Below are 27,730 nucleotides of genomic sequence, written 5' to 3'. Positions count from 1 at the left end.
CCCCAGGTCCCTTTCTGCCTGGCTGCTCTCCAGCCACTCTGTGCCCAGCCTGTAGCGCTGCATGGGGTTGTTGTGGCCAAAGTGCAGGACCCGGCACTTGGCTTTATTGAACTTCATCCCACTGGAATCAGTCCATCTCTCCAGTCTATCCAGATCCCTCTGCAGAGCCCTCCTGCCTTCCAGCAGGTCGACACTCCCTCCCAATTTAGTGTCATCAGCAAATTTGCTGATGATACACTCAATCCCCTCATCTAAATCATCTATAAAGATGTTAAACAGGACTGGGCCCAACACTGATCCCTGGGGAACACCACTAGTGACCGGCCGCCAGCTGGATGCAGCTCCATTCACCAGCACTCTCTGGGCCCGACCCTCCAGCCAGCTCCTAATCCAGGAGAGGGTACACTTGTCCAAGCCATGGGCTACCAGCTTTTCCAGGAGTATATTATGGGAGACAGTGTCAAAGGCCTTGCTGAAGTCTAGATAGACCACATCCACAGCCTTCCCCTCATCCACCAAGTGGGTCACCTGATCGTAAAAAGAGATCAGGTTGGTCAGACAGGACCTGCCCCTCCTAAACCCATGCTGGCTGGGTCTAATCCCTTGTCCATCCTGAAGGTGCTGTGTGATTGCACTCAGGATGATCTGCTCCATAACCCTGCCAGGCACCGAGGTCAGGCTGACAGGCCTATAGTTGCCAGGGACCTGCTTGCAGCCTTTTTTGTGGATTGGGGTGACATTCGCCAACCTCCAATCATCTGGGACCTTCCCAGAGAGCCAGGACTGTTGGAAGATGACGGAGAGCGGTTTGGCAAGCTCTTCTGCCAGCTCTCTCATCACCCTGGGATGGATCCCGTCTGGTCCCATAGACTTGTTGGGATCCAGCTGGCTCAGTAAGTCGCTAACTAAATCCTCCTGGAATACAGGAGGGCTATTCAGGTCTCTGTCTCTGTCTATCTGCTCTAGAGGCCAGTTGTCCTGAGGGCCACCTGTCTTACTGCTAAAAACTGAGGCAAAGTAGGTGTTAAGTACCTCAGCCTTCTCCTCATCTTTGTTAACTATATTTCCCTCAAAGTCCAACAGAGAACTGAGGTTTTCCTTGCCTCTCCTTTTGCTATTAATGTATTTATAAAAGGACTTTTTGTTATCCCTAACTGAATTAGCCAAATTAACTTCAAATTCCACTTTTCTTTCCCTAATTTTTTTCCTGCATGACCTAGCTCTCTTCGTAAATTCTTCATAAGTAACCAGCCCTTTTTTCCACAGTCTGTAAACTTTCTTTTTATCCCTGATTTCTTTTAGAACCTCCCTATTTAACCAAGCCGGCCGTCTTCCCCTCCGGCTGGCCTTTTGGCACACTGGTATAGCCTGTTCCTGTGCGCTCAAAATTGCCTGCTTGAAGCATGTCCATCCCTCCTGGACCCCCTTGCCTTTAAGGGTTGTTTCCCAGGGTATGCCCTGAATTAGTTTTTTGAATAGGCCAAAATCTGCCCTCCGGAAGTCCAGAGTAGAGGTTTTAATGATGGCTCTCCTTACATCCCTGAGGATTGAAAATTCAATTATTTCGTGGTCACTATGCCCCAGGCGGCCTCCAACCACTACATCATCCACCAGCCCCTCTCTGTTTGTAAACAGTAGGTCTAGTGGGGCCTTACCCCTGGTAGGCTCATTTACCAGTTGATGAAGGAAATTATCCTCTATACACTCCAGGAACCTCCTTGACTGCCTCTTCTCTGCAGTATGAAGCTCCCAGCAGATATCCGGCAGGTTAAAGTCACACACAAGCACAAGGGCTGGAGATTTTGAGACATCTGCCAGCTGCTTGTAGAATAATTCATCTCCTTCATCATCCTGGTTGGGCGGTCTGTAACAGACACCCACAAGGATGTCAGCCTTGTTGGCCTTCCCCCTGATTCTGGTCCACAGGCACTCAACCTTGTCACTGCTGACCTCAACTTCAACAGTCAAGAGACTCTCTAACATATAAAGCCACCCCTCCACCTCTTCTTCCCTGCCTGTCCTTTCTGAAGAGCTTGCAGCCCCCCATAGCAGCACTCCAGTCGTGTGCGTCATCCCACCACGATTCTGTGACAGCAACTATGTCATAGTTTTGCTGCTGCACTATGGCTTCCAGCTCCTCTTGTTTGTTTCCCATACTGCGTGCATTGGTGTACATGCACTTCAGCTGGGCCATTGATTTTATTCTCAACTCAGGCTCTACACCCTTAGGCTTTTTTCTGGAGAGCCCAGTTGCCGCCCCTTCCCCCTTCAAACCTAGTTTAAAGCCCTCCTAACTAACCCTGCCAACTTACGGGCTACAGTTCTTTTGCCCTTCCCATATAGATGAAGCCCATCTGGTTTGACGAGACTAGGCAACATGGAGTTTGCCCCATGATCAAAAAACCCAAAATTTTGACGATAGCACCATCCTCTAAGCCACCTATTGGTAAGCTGTGCTTTCCTAAACCTCTCCTCATTTATCTCTTCATTCATCCCAGCTAGCACAGGAACTGAGCCAATTACTACCTGTGCTCCTGTCCCATGAAGTGATCAGGTCAGAGCCTTAAAATCTTTTTTAATTACCCTGGTACTCCTATTATTGATGTCATCACTTCCAACCTGGACAACCAACAGCGGGTAATAGTCTGAGGGTTGAATAAGCTTAGGAAGTGTTTTTGTAATATCCCTCACCCTGGCCCCAGGAAGACAGCAAACTTCCCTGTGGGATGGGTCTGGCCGACATATAGGGCCCTCAGTTCCCCTAAAAATGGAGTCACCAACTACAATAACCCTTCTCTTTTTCCTTTTACCTGTAGTTGTAACAGATCCAGTAGACCGGGTGTAACCAGAAGACCTTGTAGACAGATCTTCCTCCTGACTGTCCTCCATCAGACTTTCTGAAACCAGGGCCATATACCTGTTTTTTAAGGGCACCCTGGCAGGTGAAAGGGGTCGAGAGGGGGTGTTTTTGCCTCTACAAGCAGGCACCTGTTTCCATTCCTCCCCATCCATATTGTCCGTTCTGTCTGCCTGATGGCGGGGGGGCTGGGCTTCACCGCCTCCTGCTGGGCTTCCTTAGGAATCGAAAGGGTGTGACTCCACCAGTCAATTTCCCTTTCACTCACCCTTATACTCCTTAGCCTTTCCACCTCTTCCTTTAGCTCTGCCACCAGACATAGCAAATCATCCACCTGCTCACATCATATGCAGGTGTTTCTCACGCTGTCCTCTGGTAGCAGTTGTAGGCTCAAACAGTCTATGCAGCCAGAGGCCTGAGTGGCTGCATCCTTTTTAGAGGGTTCTGTCTGTATTGACACCCCTCTACTGGTAATAGGAGCAACAGCTTTCATTTTTTTGGGAGGCATGACTGCCTTGAGCTGTGAGAAAAAAGCCGCAGAAATACCTTAGGCTTCTGCCCTGCCTGTTTGCCCTGCCTATGGGAACTGCCGTGCAAACTGCCGTGCCACGCCCTCACTGACGTGCCACGTCCCTGTTTGCCCACTCCTGTGTGGGGTGCATGAGCGAAGGTCGCTCACGCTCTCTTGGAGGCTCTTATTATGCCTCCCTACCACCTGCTAATGAGCCTGACCCCTCCCACTCACCTTAATCGGTTCCGAGGAGGAGCCAAGCCTGGGCAGCAAATGGCCTAGTAGCTCTCTTGGAGGCTCTTATTATGCCTCCCTACCACCTGCTAATGAGCCTGACCCCTCCCACTCACCTTAATCGGTTCCGAGGAGGAGCCAAGCCTGGGCAGCAAATGGCCTAGTAGCTCTCTTGGAGGCTCTTATTATGCCTCCCTATCACCTGCTAATGAGCCTGACCCATTAGAGATCTCTGTCTCTCTGCTTAGCTGCATGCTTGTTTCTGCTGCTTCTTCTTATCTCTTGGCTTTCTGACACAGTTCTTTGCTCACTGCTGCTCCTGCTGCTGCTCCTGCTGCCCACTCACAGTGGAGAAAAACTCCCAGCTTCTCAGTTATAGACCTCGGTCCAGTTTAACACTGTTTCCGAGTTTCTGCAACCGCCAGCCGGGGTCTGGGGGGCTGTGGCCTCCCAGCGGGGCTCCTGCCCCTTCCTCATGGCTTCACAACATGGCCACTCTCCTCTTCAACCACCTCATCACCCTTCTTTTCCGATCTGCTGTGATATGTTTAAATTTTGCAGGAGCGCTGATTGGGTCAACACCAAGAGAGACACCACCCCCTCGGGGGTTACCATTTTTTTAACTCCAGGGGGAAAAACACTTTTTTTCCCCACCACACTAGAAAAAGAAAACAACACAAGCTCCAAAAGGAATTTCTCTGGACAAGTTACCTCTTAGTGGCTCAAATTGTTTAACAGCTTGGACTTGATATTTCTCAGGTGTGTCCTAGTTAGGACAGCTGAGACCAGTTCATCATGGTATGGGTGTAACCCAAAACTGTGTATTCTATAGCCTTCCATGCCATTTCCCAGAAATTGTTAGCAGTAGAGGCCTGTAGATATTCCTGAGCATCCTCATACCCTTTTATGGAATTCCCCGCTCTGAGGGGAGGACTGAGCATTCCTGCCTGAACTGGAGAATACATAAACTTGGAGTTTTGGAACCTTTTTACCACTCATGGGATCCAGAGGAAGACTGCAGCTCACCGCTCTCAACCAGACTGAGACCACCACCCTCAACTGGACTGCAATCACCACTTTTGACCAGACTGCAACAGCTCTCCCACCAGCAGGTTTTTCCCCTCTCCCTTTACTTTGGACTCGGGGGAGGCCCAAGGAACACCACTTTGTTCATGCCCCAGGGTGTTGGGTTATACATTTGGGTTTTGTGAGTTAAGACCAATTTTTTGTTTGTATAATTGTACTTATTGTATTATTTTATTAAATTGTCATTCTGACTTATAATCTCTCTTTTGAGTTGAGTTCATTTCCCCTGCTGGTTAACTTTTAAACCAGCACAGGTGGAATCTCAACTTCTATTTCATCAAATGCTTGCGGCACTGTTTTTGTTGCTTCCCCCATCTTTTCATGAGGGGTCTCCTCTGGTTAGCACAGTGTGGGTTAAAGGTGCATTCAATTGCCTCTCAATAACGTGAGAGGACGAGGAAGTCCAGTGTGTGCCTCAAGGGGATTTGATTTTGGGTGAGAATAGCCAATTAATTAAATTGTATGATGTTAATAACTATCTAACACCATGTATTATGACTCTATGGTGGCTACGTGTGTGTCACCTCCCTGAGCACCTCACAGCATCGATCTTAACCACAAGCATTCTGGGGATCTGAGCCTGACTTCCCTCTGATCGTTGCACTTCCACCAATGACGAATGAACTTTGATAAAACTGAACAAGCAGCAGAACTGGAATCAGAACTGACTCAAATGTGCAGCATGCAACAATCCAACACCTCACACCATCTTTCCTGCTTGAAAGACTGTTACCAAGGATGGAGGACAAAGTCATGGATTAAATGAATTCAACAAACATTTTTGTGGACATTTTATGAACATTTGACAGAGGTGTTCCATAGACTAAGGGAATGATGTCTGCATGTATATCTACCAAAATAGATACATAGAGAAGGTGATGGGGCACTGGGAAGTGTGAGACCTGGCATGACGTAAATGGCATGGAATAAGGGGTAGATATTGTCCTAGTTTCAGCTGGGATAGAGTTCATTTCTTCTCAGTAGCTGGTACAGTGCTGTGTTTGGAATGGGAAAAATGTTGTTAATCCACTGATGTTTTGATTATTGCTAAATCATAGTTAGCCTAAATCAAGGAATTTTTTTTTTTTTGTGTGTGTCTCATGCTCTGTCAATGAGGAGGTGCACAAAAGAAAAATTGGGAAGGAGAATAGCCAGGACAGGCGACCTGAAATGGGCAGAAGGATATTCCACACCATAGAACGTCATGCTCAGTATATAAACTGGGGGGAGTTACCCAGAATGGGGGTTGATCTGGGTTTGGTAACAGGGTCTAGCATCTGTCCATGGGTGGTGAGCAATTATATTGTGCATAATTTGGTTTTTTCCTTTCCCTTTTATTAAAATTATCATTGGTTACTATAATTATATTTTACTTTGTTTCCCCTTATTAAACTGTTCTTATCTCAACCTACAAATTTTACTTTTGATTCTCCTCCCCATTCCACTGGGGGGGGTTGAGTGAGCAGCTGCATGGTGCTTAGTGGCCATTGGGCTTAAACTACAACTGAGAAAACTTTTTTTAATTACTATGATGAGCAATATATTTTGATTAATTATCAGCAGCTTCTATCAATTTTTTTGTAGATTTGAGAACTCAATGCTTTTTTTTTTTTTTACACAAGATTTTTGACCAAAATCCACACCTTTCTTTGTAGCAATCTCCACAAAACTGGAGTTCCCTAACTTACTACATATTATCCTCATACAACAATTCAAAAGACTAACAAGCAAAACACACTCTTGCTGACCAGTCTGGCATGTATATCTACATTTGTTTTATCAACTGACTTCCCAGAGCATTCTGATGTACTGGTAACACAGTATGAACATCTGAGTAAATTAATTTTCACTGATTTGAAAATCTGTATTTGGAATCTGTTAAGCATTTAAATTGAAATGAATATGTGCATTGCTAATTTCTTCTGATCAAGGACTTTCTTTTTTATGATGCTTATAAACAACTGGTGCAAAAAAATGTTTGAAAGACTTCTGCACAAAAGCCAGCAATACCTATTCAGTTCCTAGTTGAGCATAGTGGTTTCTTACACATAAACATTTTAGGTGCTAAATGCACACAAGACAGTTTACCTACAAAATCTTCCAAGTATTTAAAGAAAAAAAACAACAAGAACAAAAAAAAAAACTGCAAGGGAATCCCAGTCTTCTTATATGTTAACTCCTTTTAACTCCTAAAACATAATTTCTACATGCTTTATCAAGAGTAGAACAAAGATACCTATATTTTAGCAGACAGATATTCTGCCCCAACATTGAGCAGATTGCCTGTCACAAAATTCACTCTTTCAGGAGGCATATCTGAACCTCCTAGAAAGCAATAAGTACTGACTAAGTCTTTCCCAATTACGGTAGCAGAATATCTGGACAAAAGGCACTAAAGAACTATAGATTCAAATGTTCCTCAGTTCTTTTAGTACTAGACTACTAACTGTGGTGGTTTGGGCTAGGCCTTCCTTGGTGACCAGTTTGTAACCAAGGAAGGGTCCAGATTTACCCAGTATTCCCTACGATTTTTACGTAAGCCAGATTATAAGAAGAAAGGAGGAGAGGCCTTCGTTCTCTTTCCTTCCGGCGGCTTGAAGGTGCAGGTTCCCTGCTGTTGAGTCTGCCGTGTTGGGGAGCGAGGCCTGGTTAGGCCTTGTCAGCCTTGGGAGACAGAGGTTGCCGGCGATCGTTCCGGAGCGACTCTCGGTTGTCCCAGGAGAGTAGTGAGATATTTCTTTGATAACTCTTTTAGTTGTTAGATATCGTGTCACTAATCGGGATACATATATATATATATATATATAATTTTAGTTTTGTTCCCTTTTCCTTCCCCTTCCCTTTCCCTTTTGAAATTGTATATTTTAATTATATATATAAGTATAAATATATTTATATATCTCACTTTGGTTGTCTCTCTCTCGCTTCGGGTTTTCTTAGTTTTTTTTTCTCCCTCTTCTCCCTGAGGTTTGGGGGGGGGGGGGGGGGGGGGGACGACTTCTGGTGGTAAGGTTTGGAGACTTGGCAGGGAGCCAGCTTCAAACCATATCACTAACAAACACTCAAAAATGAAAAAGTGAAACACCACAGTTAAAAACTGAATTGGTATTGATTAACTGAACACAGCCAAAGGGGAAACCTGCTCCTTCTAGGGATATCCAGGAGTTTTTTTTCAGATTTCATACAGACATTTCCTTTGTGCCCTAAGCAGTCTGTACATCCACATATACTCAACTATCTTTCCTCTCTTGTATGCCACTCCATTAAAATAAAGCAAATATTTTGGTTATTCTTCTGGAGACTTCAGCAATGCTGACTGACCAGCTGACAACTGTATATACTGTTTGACAGTACTCCAATGTTTTGTAAGTATAATCACTAACTCAGATGTGTCTTCTTTACCCAGCAAGCAATTTTCAGTTTACACTCTCCTCTATCTCCATATCTGAATAAAACTGGTCAATATGTTCAGAAGGAATGGAAGGGCAGATATGAAGAAATTGCAAATATACGCAAGTTTAGTTTTCATAGAGAAGAGCTCAGAAAATGAGGTTTAAGTAGTGCATAAAAACACTAGATCTAGGAGATTCCTCATTGCTCACCCACTTACATATTTCTAGCAGAAAAGAATACTGTACAGTAATATTCAGACTACAGGAGGGGAACAGATAACTGTGAGCAATATCTCTTCATTTTTTTGCAATAAACAAAAATGCAAAACAATACAGTCAAGACAATCAGACTTGCAAAACACTGTTCAAGCACTGCCCAATACAAACTCTTTGAGATCAAGAATTTGACCTACATGAATAAATGTGTGCTACTGAACCATATTTATTTTCTGGGAAATAAGACTGACATACTGCAATAACCTCACAATGGTAGTGGAAGGATGTCACTGCCTAGATATGGGCACCAAATATTAAAATTCCATCTATTTCTTTGAAACTACAAACTATATGCCACAAGGTACCACTAGCTTAGACTGAGATTGATCAGCAATGAAACCTTAACTTGAAAAGAAGCATCTATTTGCCATTCAAATTTTTTTTTTTTATGGTAGCCTGGCATACCTAGATGGATAAAGCAGAGCTGAAGACACAACAGAACAGATCGGATATCACGTTTAATATCTGATGGGGAGAAGCTCACCGGAAAGGACTGAACTTATTGCTGCAGGTCTGCATCACAGAGATATTTTCCAATTCCAGGGCAAGTTGTTCTTAAGAAGTATACTGAAGCCTTGTCAAATACATTAAAATTTAGTGCTAAGATTCTAGTGAATCACAGTATGTTAACTAGAACTAAAATTTTTCATATATTTGACAAAAAATGCTGTAGATAAGATGGTTGATGGCTGGCTAAACATCTCTGGCATGTCCTGATCTATTCACAAGAAGAAAAACTACATTTCTTGATCTCTCAGAAGCTTCAGCTAAAACACTTTTAATATGTGGAGAAAGGTCCACATATCTATTGATTGTAAAGGCACATCTCATTTAAAATTTCGTTTGAAGAAACTGATGGAATGAAAAATAAACTAGAATGCCACATTCTTTTTGCTAGTAATTTTGCATAGAATGAACTGTCAAGTTTTATTTATGTCACGATAATAAAACAGAATCCAAGACAGATATAGAATCAAGTTATTTTACCCATTTACATAAGACCTTTAACCTCAGGATCAGTATTAATAAAATGGAGCATGCCCAAAGAATACAACGTAACAGAGATAAGAAGAGTGAGCAAGCAAACTTCTGATCTAAATATGGAGATGAATCAAAACACAATGGATATAAAACTAATAAAATTACATGTGTCCAGGTGATGTACAGCTTAAGTCTATGACTTATTACTATATATATATATTTTAAAAAAAGACTGATTCCAAGAATTAAAGCAGGTTTCAAAGGAAAGATCCAGGCATACACAAAGATAACACAAGGCAAAGTTTTTTAACAGTCAATATTAAAAGCAGTTTAAAAAAATATACCATTTTTAGCAGCCTGTGAAGCCCTAAACATTTCATACTAAGCATCAAGAGCATAATGCCCCTCAACTAAATCCAAACACCTGTCTGGCTTCATAATGTGTTCTCTGGAATCATGATGCCTCAGAGCTTTTTGGATTTTTTAACTTTTGTAGATTTCAGTAGTAGTTGTGTAGTAAATGTACATTTTAATGTAGCTGTATTGTATCCCTTACCCTTAACATAGCAGTTTACACATACCCAACCCTGTTACCCCATTTCATATCAATCCCTCTAAATTCCCTTAGTGTGTTTAGTCTTCTTTTCAAGGTAGAATTGCAGAAAAACACCTCTGTTTAAGAACATCGCACCCTAGGCCTGGACCAGGAGTTATCATACAGACGCAGCAACCTTCAAGCCCAGAACTTTGGAGGAACTCCAAGGACTGTACATGCTTTGAAGAAGATGAAGATGAGGAAGAAGGGGTCCCACACGCCCCCAGACACAGGGGCGTATCGGGGGGCAGAACCAGGGGGTGGATAGATCTGGACCTTATTATAAAATCATAGAACCACTGTCTGCGTGCGCGTGCGTCGTGTATATTTCCCTGGGTCTGAGGCCTGATTAAAGAACCCGGTTTTTTTATCTTGTCTTATGCACTAAATTGGCCTGGATTCTTTTTCTCCGTGGTCTCTTTAGGCAACACAGGGATTCTTGAAACAACATTCCTTGGTTTGTGTTGTTCTTCCAATAGGAGACTGCCCATCACGTATGGCCTCTGGAATTCACCTATTTCACTTAGTGGAAAGATTTTTGTCATTGTCTCCATTTCAACTCACTTAGAAACTATGCAAATGTCAGTGTCACTGAGTACCTGCCAGACCCATGATAGTTACATTTTGTGGAATTTTTTTTTAAAAATTCTTCATCGAGGTCTATTTTGGGCTAAAACTGAAATTTTGATGAAAAATTTCAGAAAACAAAAGCTGGTTATTTTGACAGCTTTTACTGCAAGAAACATTCACTGAAACAGGTCCTCAATTAGCCTCTTGCAAGTTTTTTCCATCCATCATCTGGTATCAGTAACTAAATAAGACAAAATTCTGAAGCAGACGTATCATTAATTTCATCCAGAACAGAAATTCTTATGTTCAAAGTAGCAGCAGCAGTCATCTTCTATAAAGAACATCTGTTTAAGAAGTTGTCACATTTGCAGATTTCAGTTCTGTCCTTTCCATACCATAAAGAACAACCTGGGTTATTTTTTGCAAATTATTTTCTTGTCCGTAGATATCACTCCCTTTTCTTTAACCAACCTAGTTTCTCAATACCTTAATCAAGAAGGATAATTTTTAAGATCATACTAGAACTTGCTAATACCCTAATTCTATATCTGTGGTCAAATTTTTTCTACTTAACTTATTGCTTTTCTTCCAAACACAATGAAAAATTGCGATTAATTTAAATAAACTGTGACATTTCTGGTTTTTTACTTTTGTTTTTTATTTCAAACCTAAAAATTAGAAGCTTGTTATTAGAAATCACTGTTCAGTGACTTAGAAATCACTATTCAGTTCTCAGCGAATGGAATAAACTTAAATGTTCTCATAGGACATGAGATTTTAAAATGCTTGCCAATTTTTGTTTTGCGTGTTACGGTAATACATAATGATAAACTTAAATAAAAACCACAAAAGGTATATTAAAGAACCAGGATTAGCAAGGATGAATACTTACCTTTCTCTTATAAAGTCTGCCAAATCTTTTGTTGACAAATGTCCATGTTTCATGTTGTGATAGAGGACATCAAAGCCATTGTTCCTTTCCCCCTAAAGATTAATAACAAAAAGAAAGCAGAACTATGAAACATAACATGTTAAAACAATTACAGAATATAGAACCTATGCATTTTAATAACTGATCAAGTTTCATGAAGTAAATGATTTCTAATGCTTCAGCTTTTTTACCAATTGCTATTAGTTCCCTTCAATCTCTTATATGTAAAACAAACTACCCTTTGAATGACAACTCTTTGATCACATATTTCTAGACTATATTTAAAGCCATCTATTCTCTAGATTTCTATGGGTGTTCTTTCACTTCTCATCTTATTTAATGCATACTTAATACTGTATTCCCTCTCCATTCCCTCATATTTTTCATTATTTCCCATGAAGTAAAATTCGCACCTCTTCGATTCTTCATATATCAGGGATATTTCTCTTGGTTTTGTAAAACTGGTAAAAATCACTAACTTCTTCCTTCTCATAGGTAACTTCCCTTTGTCTATTCTTTAGTTTTAAAGCTTAAAACACTTTCCAATCAGTAAGGCATATCTCACAATTAAAACTGAGACACTGCCCTAAAAACTAATTAATAAACTCAGCCGGCTTATTATCTCTGGCACCATGGTGACCTTCCCCCCCAAACAGAAGAAAGCAACAATAAATGAAAGGAAGGCGAGGCAAGCCACAGCATAACAACATAGCTACTATAAGAGTTTTACTGTCAAACTATCTATTCCTCTCCTGCCCATCTCTTCCCCAATGACCTGAGGCATCGTGGGCCAACCGAGCCAGAAATAATTCACCCTTATGTTGCCAGTCCAGATCCACCTGAGACACTTTAATCTTGGCAGCTCGATCCATCTGTCCATTGTTGCCATGTTTGTCAGTAGCCCCACTCTTAGATACGTGTGCATCTACATGACGTACTTTTACAATCAACTTCTCTACCCGGGTAGCGATGTCTTGCCACAATTCAGCAATATTGATGGTGGCACCACTTTGCAGTTTTGGACTCCAGTTCGTACTGAAGTTCCAGCGTGTCCAGCACGGCAGCAATTAGTGGTGGTGTGACTTTGTTCAGGTCATGATAATCTACTATCAGTCTCCACTCTCCACTGGACTTGCGCACTGCTCATATAGGACTATTAAAGTGAGTCTCGCTGACCACTCCCTGGCTCTCCAGTTCACAAATTATCTCACGGATGGGGGTCACAGAGTCCTAGTTGGTGCGGTATTGTTGATGGTGCACTGTGGTGGTAGCTGTTGTTCTTTGACCCTCAGCAGAGGTGTCTTTTGAGAGGCCAGGCAAGGTATTCAACCATCTAATTTCCTCTGTCTCCACAGCAGCTATCTCAAAAGCCCAACAATGGCCTTTTGGGTCCTTGAAATACCCTCTCCTGAGGTAATCTATGCCAAAGATACACAAGGCCTCTGGGCCGATCACAAAGGGGTGTTTTTGCCATTCATTCCCAATCAGGCTCGCTTCAGCTTCCAGTACAGTCAGTTGTTGGGATCCCTCTGTCACCCCAGAAATAGAGATGGATTCTGCCCCTACATATCTTGATGGCATCAGGGTACATTGCGCGCCGGTGTCAACTAAAACCTTAGTCTTGTGGGTCTGATGTGCCAGGCCATTGGATCCACACAGTCCAATAGATCCGACTGTCCCTTTCCTCCATCTGTCTGGAGGCAGGGCCCCTCTAGTTCTGGTCATAGTACTCGTTGCTCACTTCTTGTAAATACGAATTGGAACTCCCTTCAAGAGGATCAAAAGGAACATCAACCCTCCTATTCTGTCTGAGGACTTGCCCACTGGAAACTGGAGTGGCATTTATCCTTGAAGAATTTCCTGTTGTGGTTCTTCCTTTCAACTCACATGCCCGTGCTGCTAGGGCAGAAGTGGGTTTTCCATCCCACTTCCTCATGTCCTCTCTGTGGTCATGCAGGTAAAACCAGTGGTTAGCTTGTGGTGTGTACCCTCTCTCTCGAGCAGAGGAGCGCTTGCTCCCAATAGCAGAGACTCTGGTCCATACTGACGGGGCATGGGACATTTCCTCTCTAGCTTGCTCGAGCCTTTTGAATCTGTCTGCAGTCTTGGACAGTCTTTCCACAGCCAAGACCCATATCAATAGGGAGGAAAAAAAGATGATCTTCATATCACCAGAATCAGGTACCTGAAGCACTGTTTGTTCTTCTTTCATTGACACCAATGCCAATGAGTTGGCATACAATTATGCCATACTCCGTAAAACTTCCACCACATGGATTGTGTATACTGGACCTCATCTGGATCTACAGGGGACTGCTCATTATTTGGATCCCTATAGATTATCTCCAGCACAGCTAATTCTCTCACGTACTGGATACCTTTCTCCATGGCGTTCGACCTGTCTGGACACACTGCTAGGTCATCCTTGAGAGAATGCTTTTCCCTCACACTTGACAGGAGCTGCCTCCCAGAGGCTGAGAGTTTCTGTCCTCTTCCCAATCCCCTTGCCAATGCCCACATCCTGGGACAGGGATCTCAGTTGCTTGGCTTCACTACCATCTAGTTTCATATCGTGGGCCACGATATCCCAGCATCAGAGCAGCCAGATGTTATGATCTGGTTATTAAAATTATTAGAAATGCCTCTGCCCGAATTAAGGTGCAAACGAGACCAGATGCCAAAGTCAATAATATGGATTTTATTTAACAGTAAATGTGAGGTAGAGAAAGAGAGATAGAAAGAAATAGGAAAAGGAGGGGGGGGAAGGAAGAGAGTGACAAAGAGATTAAAATAGAAAATGTATCACCACTCTATGGAACTCTGTGGCATCCTGTGGGGTTCTGTTTGGCTGGTCTTCTTGGTGGTGAGGGTCTCACAAAACATAGAGTCCAATAGATTAATATACATTCAGGAAATGCCCAAGAACCTCCCTGGGGGGGAAGGGGGAGAGTAAGCTTTGCAGTCTCTAATGACAGGTTCCAGATTTGTTGCATAACTTGGATCACGTGCAGTCCTCTGGTGGTGGAAGGCCTCAGGAATTCGGGGGAGGAGAGAGGGAGAGCATTTTGGGGGTCTTTGATGGTTTATGACCCCTTCTCAGCTGCCTCTCATGTGAATGTCCCATGTGTACGTGGTCTTCCCAGAGCAGGAGGGTTTACTCCTTTGGTTTGGTGTGGAGAGATTTCACCATCATACATCCAAAACCCTTCACCTCCACCACCCCATGACCCTTGTTTACTTCTCCTCAGACCTGAGATAATTTGACAATAGTCTTATCTCAAGTTCCCAGTCCCGGTCCAAATTCCAGTCAGGAGGCATCTTCATCTTCAGGAGGTGGGGATGCTTCAGTGGTCCCAGAGAGGCAGCTGGTTCTTTGCAGTATGACAAAAAGTCTTTCTATGATTTTGACAATGTTTAAGACATTCAGTCTATCACACCAGGTCACCAGGGGCTCACCCAGATGACAGCTGAAATCTTTTTGCATATCTTGAAGTTCACCTGGGGATCAGGTGATTATCTCTGGCCCTGCCTCTTCCTCCTGTTGTGAGGGCCTTGCTTCCTCTTCATCCCTCATTATGCAAACTGATTTGGTCTTGGATTTCTTCTTCTGTATAGGGGTGAGTGCTACTGGCAAGTTGTTCCTCTGGTTCAGCTGCAGTTTGAGTGGCCAAGGTGCCTGTTGGTCTGCTTTCCTCCTCCTCCCCCTGAGGGTGCTGTCTAGTGATGAGCAGTGTCCAATAAATAGTAGCCAGGGCCCAGCACATTACATAACTTCGTGCCTCTCTGGAGCTGCCACAGCATTTTTCTCCCACATATTTTATCACTTTAACAGGGTCCTGTAGTTGTTCAGGGGTGAACTTCCAAACTATTGGAGCAGAGAATTTCGCCAAAAACTGGCCCACATCCTCCCACATTCCATGCCACTCATAACTATCCTCCCTCAGAGCAGATCTCTGAGAGGCCTTTCTAGAAATCTCTTTCGCAACTCTAAACATGGTGTGGACTGCACTGAGGAGACCTGGCAGACTTAGCAATAAGAACATGCTTTCCTTAACATCCAAAGGGAATTCAAAATTCTCAAAAGCTGTTGTAACAGGCCTGAAGGAGGAAAAGGAGGTGAAAAGCTGGGGAAAAACATCTTCCCCTGTTCCCCCCACAGGCTGGGTACTATTATTAATGGACTCCCAAAGGTCACGCCTGAGGTAAGGGTAGGAGAACAACACTGAATACACATCCCAAATGACCCTCACTGCCCTTTGATGTTATCATGTCATAAGCTGATATCACACAGTACAGCAACAAAGCAATCCTGATTCCCCTCCCTGCTCTGAAAAAGAACATCATGAGGAGCACATATGGGAACATATACAGGGTTAGGTACCACACCCAGATGAACAGACCAAGCAACATTGTGACCAGTGGCTTTGTACCTAATACAGCAAATGCTTAGATCAAATTTGTTTCCAACCTGCTCTGGGCAGATCTGTTGTTATCTCAACCCTTCATGCCACACATTGGGTGCCAAATAAGGCTGTTGTGGTTTAGGAATGGTACTCCCCAATTCAGTGCTCCCAATGAGACTTTCCAAACCACGCTGCTGCTAGCTTGTGACCCCTCTTCACCCTGCGGTGGGAGAAGAGAACTGGAGGCACAAAAGGCAAAGATCACAGGTTGAGATAAGAACAATTTACTGAAAACAGCAATGAGATAAGAAAACAAACAGTAGCAGCAACAATATTAATAACAGAAGTGTACAAAAGAGACAGAGTTATTCACACACAAAATGCTCACTGCAGAGCCCTATCAGACCACAGTCATGCTACCCCGACCAGGAGAGACCCCTTCTCCCTGGAAGAGACTCCCTTCTCCCACCCCCAGCAATGACATGAGGTGGTATAGAATAACCTCTGTGTCCCACCCATGCCCCCTCCTGGCTACTGCAAAAATTAATCCAGTCCTGGCCAGAACCAAGACATAAGTGCAGTCAACCTTACCAATATCAGGCTCCACCTATGAGCACAAGCACCTGGATTTCAAAATTGTTCAGTTATTTACAAGTTATAAGATCAGGAGTACTGATGATTAACCTGATGACAGTTCTATAAATTACATTAACTTCTGCTTGTATTTGAAAACATATACATACCTACGTCAAAGTATGGTATCTCAGTGCAGAGAGCATACATTTTTCTGCCATATGGACTATCCACAACTACATCATTTAGTAGTTAATTTCATGAAGAGTAGTTCAAACAATTTATACACTGAGCAGCAGTTAAGACTATTTAGGATAAAGACAGAGATGCATGCTGCAGCTGAGAGGAAAAAAGGTAATTTAAGTTACAAAAAACAAGTTATGTATCATCTACATGCACATCAGCCATCACCACTCTGTGTTTTTTTAACCTCAACACTGCTCCTCCCGATATACATTGTACGAAACTGTACATGCAAATTGTATGTCTAGTTAACTTTTCTTCATTATTTGTTTTTACCTGCTCCTTCCTTATGGCAATAGTAATAGCTGGGATCACAAAAAGCCCAATATCAGCCTAGTTAAAAATAAAAACCATTAAGAAAAATCTCCCTAACTATTGTACCAATTAGTCTTTATAGCATGAAATTGTATGAACTTAAGATACATATAGTTTATGTTGTATACCACATAGTCATGGTTAAGTAAGCATGACTAAAGGACACCAGCTCATTGCAAGGAAGAGGATGACAGCCCAAAGAATAAAGGGTAAAATGCCATATGTTGAGGATGATCTCATCATTACTCAACAGAAAACTGTAAAACTTTGTGTGAAAATGCAAAATGTAAGCACTTCCCTCCCCATATAGGTTCCATTTAATTACTTTGAAGTTCATTAGCAGTTTTCTCCTTTTTCCCTAGAGCTAACAAAAGAGCTCTTCTGTTCTTGTTGAGGTTTCCCCTTTTACACTGCTCTAAGAGAGCTCTTCCGTACATATAGTAGAGACATCTCCTGACAGCAAATCATAAGAGGAAACAAGATTTCAAATACAAGTAAACACTTCACTTGCATAAACCTACAATGAGGCATTACTGACCAACTTTGCAGACAAAATAAATTGTCATGGAAAGAGAGGGCAGACAGTCCTTCCATTTTCCTTCATTGAGAACTAACTGTAATAATTTTCTCATGGAAATTAAAGTAACCCTGTCAGCAACTGTGAAATCAGAGTTCAGCATTTCCACGACTTCTACGTAACAGGAAACAGATTACAGAAACTGTTTTACTAAATTGAACCCGGGTCGCAGCGGTACGAGTCCTGCACTCTAACCACTGGTCTAGTGGTTAGAGTGCAGGACTTGTACCGCTGCGACCCGGGTTCAATTCCCGGCCCCCCGGGCAGCTGGAGCTCGTCAGCCTTGTATGGCAATCCAGCTACGTCCTGGGGACCTCACTGCCACTGTCCAAGCTTTGCTCGGCCCCGGCAGATGAACCTCAGGATTAAAGGGTGGGCTCAGTTCAGCGCACACTGTGTCTCACCTAAAAAATCCACTGCGCAGGCTCAAAGGGTTTATGACCTTTCCCAAATCTTCGCTTGCGAAGACTGGTCATTATTATTATATTATTTACTAAATTACTTAAAAGATTTTGGAAAATTTTAAGAATAAATTTGTGTTGCATATAAAAGATGATTCTGAATTTAAAACATATTTGGTAAAATAGCCTGGAATTTCTGGGCAACCTGTAGCAGTATTTATTCTCCATGTTTCTAATTTAATTATATAAGTGAAAGCTCAGTGTACCTTAGACCAAAACCATTCAAGATTAACATCTATTCATGTAAAAAGCTAATACTCTCTATTATAGCAACCTCATTTTACCCAAGGTAAACAAGTGTTTCTCAACTATTAAGGTGATTCTAAAATTCCCATGAATCGTTAGATGCATACTACTTCTTGAGCTAGTGTGAGAAGGCGGACAGCTGCAAATACTGATTGCACAGAAAAACAGAGTAGATAAAACAATAAAAGGAACATGCAATTCTCCAACACATTTTGATTTTCATAGAATCCTAGAAAGGTTTGGGTTGGAAGGGACCTTGAAGACCATCTAGTTCCAACTCCCTGCCACGTGCAGGGACACCTTCCACTAGACCAGGTTGCTCAGAGTCCCATCCAGCCTGGCCTTGAACACTTCCAGGGATGGGGCATCCACAGCTTCTCTGGGCAATCTGTTCCAATGCCTCACCACTCTCATAATAAAGAATTTCTTCCTAACATCTAATCTAACCCTGCCTTCTGTCAGTGTGAAGCCATTATTCCCCTTTGTCCTGTCACTCCAGACCCTTGTGAAGAGTCCCTCTCCAGCTCTCCTGGAGCCCCTTTAGGCACTAGAAGATGCTTCTCTTCTCCAGGCTGAACAACCCCAACTCTCTCAGTCTGTCTCCATAGCAGAGGTGCTCCAGCCCTCTGATCAGCTTCATGGCGCTTGGTCTTTGGTCAGACTGCAAAAGTTTAATGAGAGAAGTTCAGGCAGTTTGGTGTTTCCCCCCAAGTTCAGCAAGTAAAGAAAAATTTGACAATAAGTGAATTACCATCATTTCAACCTATGCTTTTATAATGTGCATTAGTACTGGTTAAGCATTCAGAATCATCCTTCACCCCTATTCAACCCTTTAATCAGCATGTTACACTGAAGAAATCAGACTGATAAATGATTTATGATCAAGTATAGTTTTTAAGTCATAACCTGCTTAATCCTCTTTTTAAAATAGCCTACCAAGCCCACAACTTATTCTCCAGGAAACAGGCAGACAAATATTCCAACTGCAATGTTTGGAAGTGGCAAGAATCATAAAAAGTTTAGGTTCCTAATTTACTTCAAAGTGTCATAAAATGAAAACTGGATGATCTCCAAATTAACTTTCCAAATCCTAGTTCAACCTTAGAGCTGCCTACAGCAAGCATGATATATCAATAAAATGTGACCAGAAAAGCCAGCCCCTCTTGTTAAATGAACACTAAATAGGAAATGTCTAGAAAAGAATTAATGTGAGAAATAGTTACTTGCTTCAGTTTCTGGGGTGAGCATTGAAAAATTTGTATCCTTTAACCCTTGTTTTGGTCAGCTCCAGAGAAGCTGTCCTACACCTAGATTTACACTTAAAAATACTACCCAAACTATTCTGCCAGATATGAAGAAACCACACACAGTCCTGGCCAACAGATCATGCATGCAAGAATACTAATACAGATAAATGATAATGGCATAGAAGTCCTTTTGGTAGAAAAAGTGTCTGTATCAAGAAAATTTTAGAGTTGTTCCAGAGTTGCACCAATATGCACAACTCCCTCATAAAGGTGAAATAAAGTATTTGCTGCAACTAGGTACAACTTTTTAACAACTACAAGATTTGATTTATGCTGCTTAAAAGATACCCTATTTATTAATTATTTACAAATTTTAGTGCAACAATAGAAACTGGGTGTACATTGCTGTAATTCTAAAATGAAAGTTTCAAATATTAACCAAAACCAATCTTCTCTTTATCCACAAACTTAGAAAGACATATACCAGTCATTATTGTTTGTTCATTTGTACTGTCGACTTCTTTTCATTTACCTAACTCCAGGTAAATTTAAACTCATTTTAGATGCTCTGATAAACATCACTGTCATTTTGTTTAAAACTGTCGCTGCTTGCTGCAGTTTCAAATAAGTAACAGATTTCATACTTTCCACCTAGGCAATTACTTAATGGACCCTGTATACATGAAAATATTCCTCTGATTAATATTATGGTGTTATATTTTCAATTACCAAGTGTCTGAAAGAGCTACATAAAATTGAGAGCATCAAAATTTTAAAAAAATAGTCACCTGATGTTTACACTGGCAACATATCTTCTTCAGTTCTGAAAGTTTTGAGGAGTTTAAATACAAAAGTAACCTGGCAATTTCAGTTTTCTTCTTCCAGTTTCAATAAATTAAATAAATATCATCTCCAGAGAAGCTCTATGCATATGAAGGAAAACAGACATTTTATCTATATCTAGATAATTAAAAATATTTTTGAACAAAAAGATGAAAAGTTGCCAACTCCTGCTAAATACACACAAAGGGAAGAGACTGAGCAAATATTGCGCAATAACTCTCTTGAAACAGAGCATCCAACTGTATGCCAAGCAGAAGAGTAGCACTGTATAAACATGTGAATGGAACTCCAGGTGGAAACATGACAAGTTTCATTATCACTCATATCACATAAGTGCATATGAGAATGTGTCTTATGCTTGTTAGAGTGAGCTTGTTCACAAAGCTAAAGTAATTAACTCTGGACACAGTCACATGTTACAAAAGAACTTGAAAAGAAAAGAATCTTCCTCACAACCATTTCTCAAAAATCTACAGGTAATACCAGCAATTAAAAAGACAAAATAAAAACAATTCATCAAAACAAATTTAAACACATATTTTTATATCCCAGAACTTCCAGACTTACCATGCACAGCATTACACAGAGACCAGTATCAGCTATATATAGCACTTCCAACAGTTGAACCAAATTAATCTACAGCAATTATACTGACTGGCTTAGAAGTGGTTTAAAAGACTCACAATTAACAAGAGCATGCCTGCACCAGTCAGCTTTAAAAAAAAAAAAAAAATCAAACTTATGTCAAAGCTTATGCAACACTTCCCAAATAGTGCTAAGAAAACAGTAAGTCAAAGATAATGAATACTTTTTATTGTACTGTACCAGTATGAGTGTACTCAAAGTGACAAAACCTAGCTAAGTATAATGGAAATAACAAGAACCCTTACTTTAATATTTCAGACTAACTACAGTCACAACGAAAACAAGTTCCATTTCATGCAAGGATCAATAACCCAAATCTAGATTTTAGGTTTTTCCTCCATGTATAACTATCTAAGTAAAAATATAAATATTTGCACAGAAATGACTGACGAATTATGTTTCTAAAATAGACTGGAAAGTCTGTAGTTTCTCTAGCTGGCTGCTGTTCAGGCTGTACCTTCTGTCATGCAGATAGAACTGAGTTGTCGGTACAGAAGTATAAAGCTCCGAGACGCAGTTTTGCTTCGACATGATATAACTATAAGTTGTTACAGTTAGTGTGCCGTTTCCCCAAACAACTGCATTGTATGGTAGGCTTAAGAGAGATCAGACTGCAGTAGAAGCTCTATCTACGCACCATAGTGGCTGCAAGTGTAAGACCCCCTACCGAATGGTGTCTCGCTCATATCTGCACATCCCTTGGGCCAGCAAACCCTCTCCGACATCGTTTCTCCCTAATGGGCCCCCGAGCACTGCGCGGGGCAGGGCGCTTCCCCCACGGCCCAGCCTGGCCGAGGAGGGGCTAGGCGCAGCAGGCGCAGGAGGCCACCGAAGGAGTCACAGAGTGCCGCGGAGTGAACAGCGGCCACCGTCCCTCCGCCGCACTCCCCGCTGCAAGGCCCAAACCCAGTCCCCAAGGTGACGCAAGAGTCGAGGTTGCTCCTGCGGAAAGTACGCCGGCTGCGCTGCACTGCGCCCTGCCCGTCCCACTCGTGACACGGAGGAACCGGCCCGCGACACTTCCTTACCCAGAAGCTCTCCGCGAAGTATGCCATCGTCACGCCGCCTCCACGGCCCTGAGCGAGCCTAGCCTCGGCCGCCGAGACGCAACGGAACAAACAAGCACCGCCACGGCGCACCACCCTTCCCGTTACGATGGAACCACCTCCTTCCACACAGCTTCACCACCCCCAACCCCGCGCATGTACCCAGCTGCCGTCGGGCGCTGTGGCTCTTGCGCAGGCGCGTCGCATTCCCCCCTCCCCCTGGGTGGAGGAGCGGCGCGCGCATACCCAGAGAGTACCTGCCCCACCTCAGCTTAGAAGTGCTATCTCAGAAGTGAAGAAACCCTGAATTCTATAGAAATATGAATATACTTGCAGAAGACAGACACAGAAATTTTGAGCAAAAATCCCTCTAAAATATTCTAAGAAAGGCTAGAATGCATATGAATTATTTGACACCCAGGAGAATAGATTCATGCTGTTTGAAGTGGCTTCATAACCAAGCATCTTTCCATCGACATATGATCTTTCAAGGCATCTGATGACTACTAGGCACAAAGTGTAGCTTACCCTCTCCAGTACCTCCTCTTACAGGATTTTACAGTTTCAGTGACAGGCTCCTAAAAACTATACACTTCGTCTAAAGTCAGAGTTTGAAGAAACTATTTATTTCAAACCTTTATCATAGAATCAACCAACCAGGTTGGAAAAGACCTCTGAGATCAAGTCTGACCCTTGATCCAACACTGCCATGGTTACTAGACCATGGCACTAAGTGCCACATTCACTCTCACCTTAAAAACCTCTAGGGATGGTGAATCTACCACTTCCCTGGGCAGCCCATTCCAATGTCTGATTACTCTCTCCATAAAAAATTTCTTCCTAATATCCAACCTAAACTTCCCCTGGCAGAGCTTAAGATCATGCCCTCTTGTCCTACTGCTGGTTGCTGGGAGAAGAGACCGATGCCCACTTGGCTACAACCTCCTTTCAGGTAGTTTCTTTCTAGCAACATTCTCCCAAAGTTTCAGTATATGCAAAGTTTGCTTAGTTGCCAATGCCAAGACAGAGAAAATTTCTGGACTCCTTTCATAGTTAAAACTTCTTTAAAAGTCTCAAGACTGTTAGATCTAGATCTCTCTCTTTTGATAATAGGAGTAGGCATGTGTGCTTTAATTTTAAACACTAACAACATGTTATAGGACTACATTTAAGAAAAACTATTTATGTACTTACTTACTTGACATAAGTAAGAAGCCTGCATTATAATTATCTTAGCCTAATGGAAGATATGACTATACTACTTTTTGCAGTGTGTGTTGCTATCTGTAAGGATATATACCAGGGCAACGAGACAAAAGCTCCATGATCAGAGCTGAATCTTTGGAATTTTTTTCCATAGAAAATATAAAAATAACTTTCACATGGATGGATACTATGCTATGAAGGAAGAAGAGTCAGGTTCACTTCTACATTTAAGAGGAAGTTCCCATCTTCCACATTTTCAAAAGTATATAGTAATCCTTTATCTAATGCTACACCAAGATGTGAAGCTACTGCTCCAGTGCTGCAACAATCTACCATCACGCAAGTATCAAACCCATTCTCAGGTTTTCGACAACAGCTTTACACAAAAATCAGAGTGAAATGCAAAATCTTAGACTTGAACTTTAGGGCATTCTGCAGTATATATACAGTTACCTAGAAAAGTACTTTGATAAAGGATGAAGATCAGGATCAGTAGTTATGTTCTTGTCACAATGGAATTGCCCACGAAAAATTAATTTCTGAGTTGGAAGGGACTCACAAGGATCATCAAGTCCAACTCCTGGCCCTGCACAGGATCATCCCCAAGAGTCACACCATGTGCCTGAAAGCACTGTCCAAACACTTCTTGAACTCTGTCAGGCTTGGTGCTGTGACCACTGCCCTGGGGAGCCTGTTCCAGTGCCCAACCACCCTCTGGGTGAAGAACCTTTCTCTTATATCCAACCTAAACCTCCCGTGACACAGCTTCAGGCCATTCCCTTGAGTTCTGTCACTGGTCACCACAGAGAAGAGATCGGTGCCTGCCCCTCCATTTACCCACATGAGGAAGCTATAGACTGAAATGAGGTCTCCCCTCAGTCTCTTCCAGGCTGAACAGACCAAGTGACCTCAGCTGCTCCTCATACAACTTCCCTTCAAGGCCTTTCACCATCTTTTTTGCCCTCCTTTGGACTCTCTCTAATAGCTTAATATCTTTCTTATATTGTGGAGCCCAAAACTGCACACAATATTCAAGGTGAAGCTGCACCAGTACAGAGTAGAACGGGACAATCCCCTCCCTCGACCAGCTGGAGATGGTTTGCCTGATGCACCCCAGGACAAGGTTGGCCCTTTTGGCTGCCAGGGCACACTGTTGACCCCCCAGGTCCTTTTCTGCGGCACTGCTTTCCAGCATCTCATTCCCCAGTACATCCAGGGTTGGCCCATCCCAGGTGCAGAATCTGGCACTTTCCCTTGTTAAACTTCATACAACTGGTGATTGCCCAGCCCTCTATTTTAATAATGAGCTCTACCAGCAACAAAGGGCTGCTCTTAAACTTTACCACTCTATATTCTGTATGCAGATCTTGAAGTAGCACATAGTGAAAAATCCTTACTAAGGACAGTCCTATTATGCACACTATTCCTTTGGAGACTGGGGTGGTTAAGAAAGTCCTAGATTACTGATTGCCTTGCTTAAAGTGCTGCTGGATATAAAAAGAGGGGTATAATACATATATATAAAATATATTAAAAGGGAAAGCAACTTTTTACACAGGCAGATAGTGATAGGACAAGGGAGAATGGTTTTAAACTAAAAGAGGAGAGATTTAGATTAGATGTTAGGAAGAAATTCTTTACTCAGAGGGTGGTGGGACACTGGAACAGGTTGCCCAGAGAAGCTGTGGATGCCCCATCCTGGGAAGTGCTCAAGACCAGGCTGGATGGGGCTTGGAGCAACCTAGTCTAGTGGAAGGTGTCCCTGCCCACGGCAGGGGGATTGGAACTAGATGATCTTTAAGGTCCCTTCCAACACAAGCCATTCTATCATTCTATAACATTCTTTTCATTTATTTAAGATGCTAGTACTTACTCTATTCATCTTGTTTGTATGTAGAAGTAGTAATTAATCTCAGACTCAAATTTAGAAGTCATAGCTTAAGATCATGCTCTGAGTCAAGAGTCAGATATTTTGTTCAAGTCCCCCCTTGACAGCAGCATGCTCTATCACAAGTACCCCGCAACAGAATAGGAGTGGGGAGGGCTACTTGAATGAAGACAAAACCAAAACTACACCCCACCTTCCCAGTCACTGGTGTATTCATGTCTTATAGCCAACAGGAACTGATCTCTTTTTTAATCAACTTGGTCTCTACACACCTACACTGCTGTCAACAGCTATTCCATGGCTGCCTCCTCTTTCTGAAGGCAGAAATCTAAGTCCTTAGTTAAGCAGGCTTTCAGCCAAGTATGCAGCAATTAATTTCTACTATACATTTTATTATGAATTTACTTAGTAGTTATATCATGATAATGTATTTTATTGAATTTGTTACTATACAGAAGCTCCCTGTGCTAGACATATGTAATTGTCTAGATTGTTTATATGTTATTGACCAACTGTAAATATTGGAAGTGAACGTAAAACTGTCAAATCAACATGGGTAGATTTGGTACAGAGAGCTACTACTGTTAGTTTCATACTTTCATTTTAGAGACTCCTGTATCGGGAAGTTATATAAGTTTAAGAACAGACCTTTAAACAGTTTGCATTATCACCCCATAAAAGCTAGATAAAATTAGACTAAGACCATTGCAAGATTTGGTTCAAGGTCTTGAATCATTTTCATTTATTTTTAGTTTACTCCAATTTTTATTCAGATTATTGATAAACACGAGTAATGAGAATGACACCACAAGGCTCCAGCTAGAAGTGAGAACAAGATGACACCATACATCTACCAAACAAGTGAACAGCAGAGGAGGATGGCACCATAAATCACCAAAGAAGGAGATAATGCGGGAACAAACAAGGATTTGGCTTGGACTTCTGTGCTAACCTTAGTCAGATAACCAGCATAGTGAAATTCACACCCATAGGCAGTAGAAGCCCCTTACTCACCTAAACTCCTTTCCCATAGAGCATGCATGGTAAAATAAATGGGTACCGTGTCAGATTTAGCTAGCTAGCATCAGCTGTTTCAAACAAAAATAACAGTCAATGTAACGTTTCTCAGTAGTAGAGCAGTATCACCCCACAAACATTAATTTCAGTTCAAGTAAACTTCCTATGTCTACATTTATTGGCCCCCAAGCAGCATAAAACATTTAAACTGATTTGACTTTAACTTATCCAAAGATCATTTTCATTCACAAAAAAATGAAAATCCTCTTTATTCAAGAGACTCCAGAACTTACATGTGTGAACCAGAAAAGTATCCTACTGAGTCAGGCAAAACACAAACTGAACATGACATTGTAATTTTCCATTAAAAATTGGAATGCAACATCTATCTTTTAACAACTTTATTAATATAGTCAAGCAGTGATTAGAATCCACATCTATTATGTCACATCATACAAATGTAGATACAAAATTACTACAGTACAATATATATTCTCTGCATGATCCAAAATATTTGGTGGCCCCAAAAACTCTAAAATTCAGCAGCTTATCAAAAATTAAAACAATATTCTATTTAAAATGAAGTTCTGTTAGCAAATAGGCAGACTTCAAGAAATATCACTCAATTTAGTACAGTTTGAGAGGTTGCAGGAGGATATGTTTCAAGGATACATTCCAACATTGTGTCAGATACAGAAACATCAGTTTTAATCTTTCAAGCAAAACTCATACAACCTAAGTTGTCAGCAGAAAGATCAGTCATCTTTAATTTTAAATAATTTTCTATATTGCATCCAATTAAAAATTTTAGAAGTGTTTAGTATTAGTAAATCAGACATATATAGCTACCTATCTCTTCCCATGAAAAAGGAAAGTATTACACTGGAGGTTTCAACAGCCAAAGAAACCTGCTTATACCCATCTTTTTTTTCTAATCACTGCACTGTCCCCACAAAAATCACCCAGGCCTTCTCAGTTTTGTTGTTCATGCAAAGTAAGGAATTAATTACCTAAGGTGAAAGTAGCACAATAGAACCAGCTTATAGAAAAGTTACATTATACTATAAGCACTGAATTCTTTGAGATGTAGACTTGACTTACTTAAAAAGTATACTGTAACACCAGACAGGGATCCACCTTTTATAGAGATATTTTAACTTCCCTCACAAATACATTCAAGTAGGTATCATTATTTTAGGAGAATATACTCTACAAGGCAAGCAACAAGAGTATTCACCTCAGAGTTTTCCATTTAAACTACCTAAAACTGGCTTGCTCCAACCATTATGTGCAAAGAGCAAGCATCAGCAGCAGACAGAAAAAAAAGACTGATGGATGTGAGTCATTCTGGTGAACACATAGGTGAGTGAAATACACAGCTACTGATCAAGCTTTATTTACTCAAGATGAGGTACTGGAAATACGTAATGTATAACAAATATGTATACAGTTGTTTGAATATGGATGCATTCTCCTCAAGGGAAGAATGTTTTTGCACCTTTATCTGTTAATACATTCTATATGAATAAAATAGGTGAAGCAAAAGTTATTATTGTTCAACAGTGGAAAACTTAGAGTAAGTTTAAG

General features: G+C 41.7%; 1 long non-coding RNA gene across 1 annotated transcript in view; it reads right to left on the bottom strand.

Annotated features, from left to right (window-relative positions):
- LOC135404392 (uncharacterized) overlaps nt 1-22,146 on the bottom strand; it is a 38,104-nt gene extending 15,958 nt beyond the window's left edge. Inside the window, exons 1-2 of the long non-coding RNA XR_010425654.1 lie at nt 22,015-22,146; nt 11,395-11,486 (exon numbers count right to left, since the gene is read on the bottom strand). This is a non-coding gene — a long non-coding RNA (uncharacterized LOC135404392). The remainder of the gene's footprint in view (nt 1-11,394; nt 11,487-22,014) is intronic.
- Nucleotides 22,147-27,730: the final 5,584 nt, after the last annotated feature.

The sequence above is a fragment of the Pseudopipra pipra genome, chromosome W (genome assembly GCF_036250125.1).
Source record: "Pseudopipra pipra isolate bDixPip1 chromosome W, bDixPip1.hap1, whole genome shotgun sequence".
Lineage (NCBI taxonomy): Eukaryota > Metazoa > Chordata > Aves > Passeriformes > Pipridae > Pseudopipra > Pseudopipra pipra.
The sequence above is the reverse complement of the archived record's forward strand: the minus strand, read 5'-3'. Positions and strand labels throughout refer to the sequence as shown.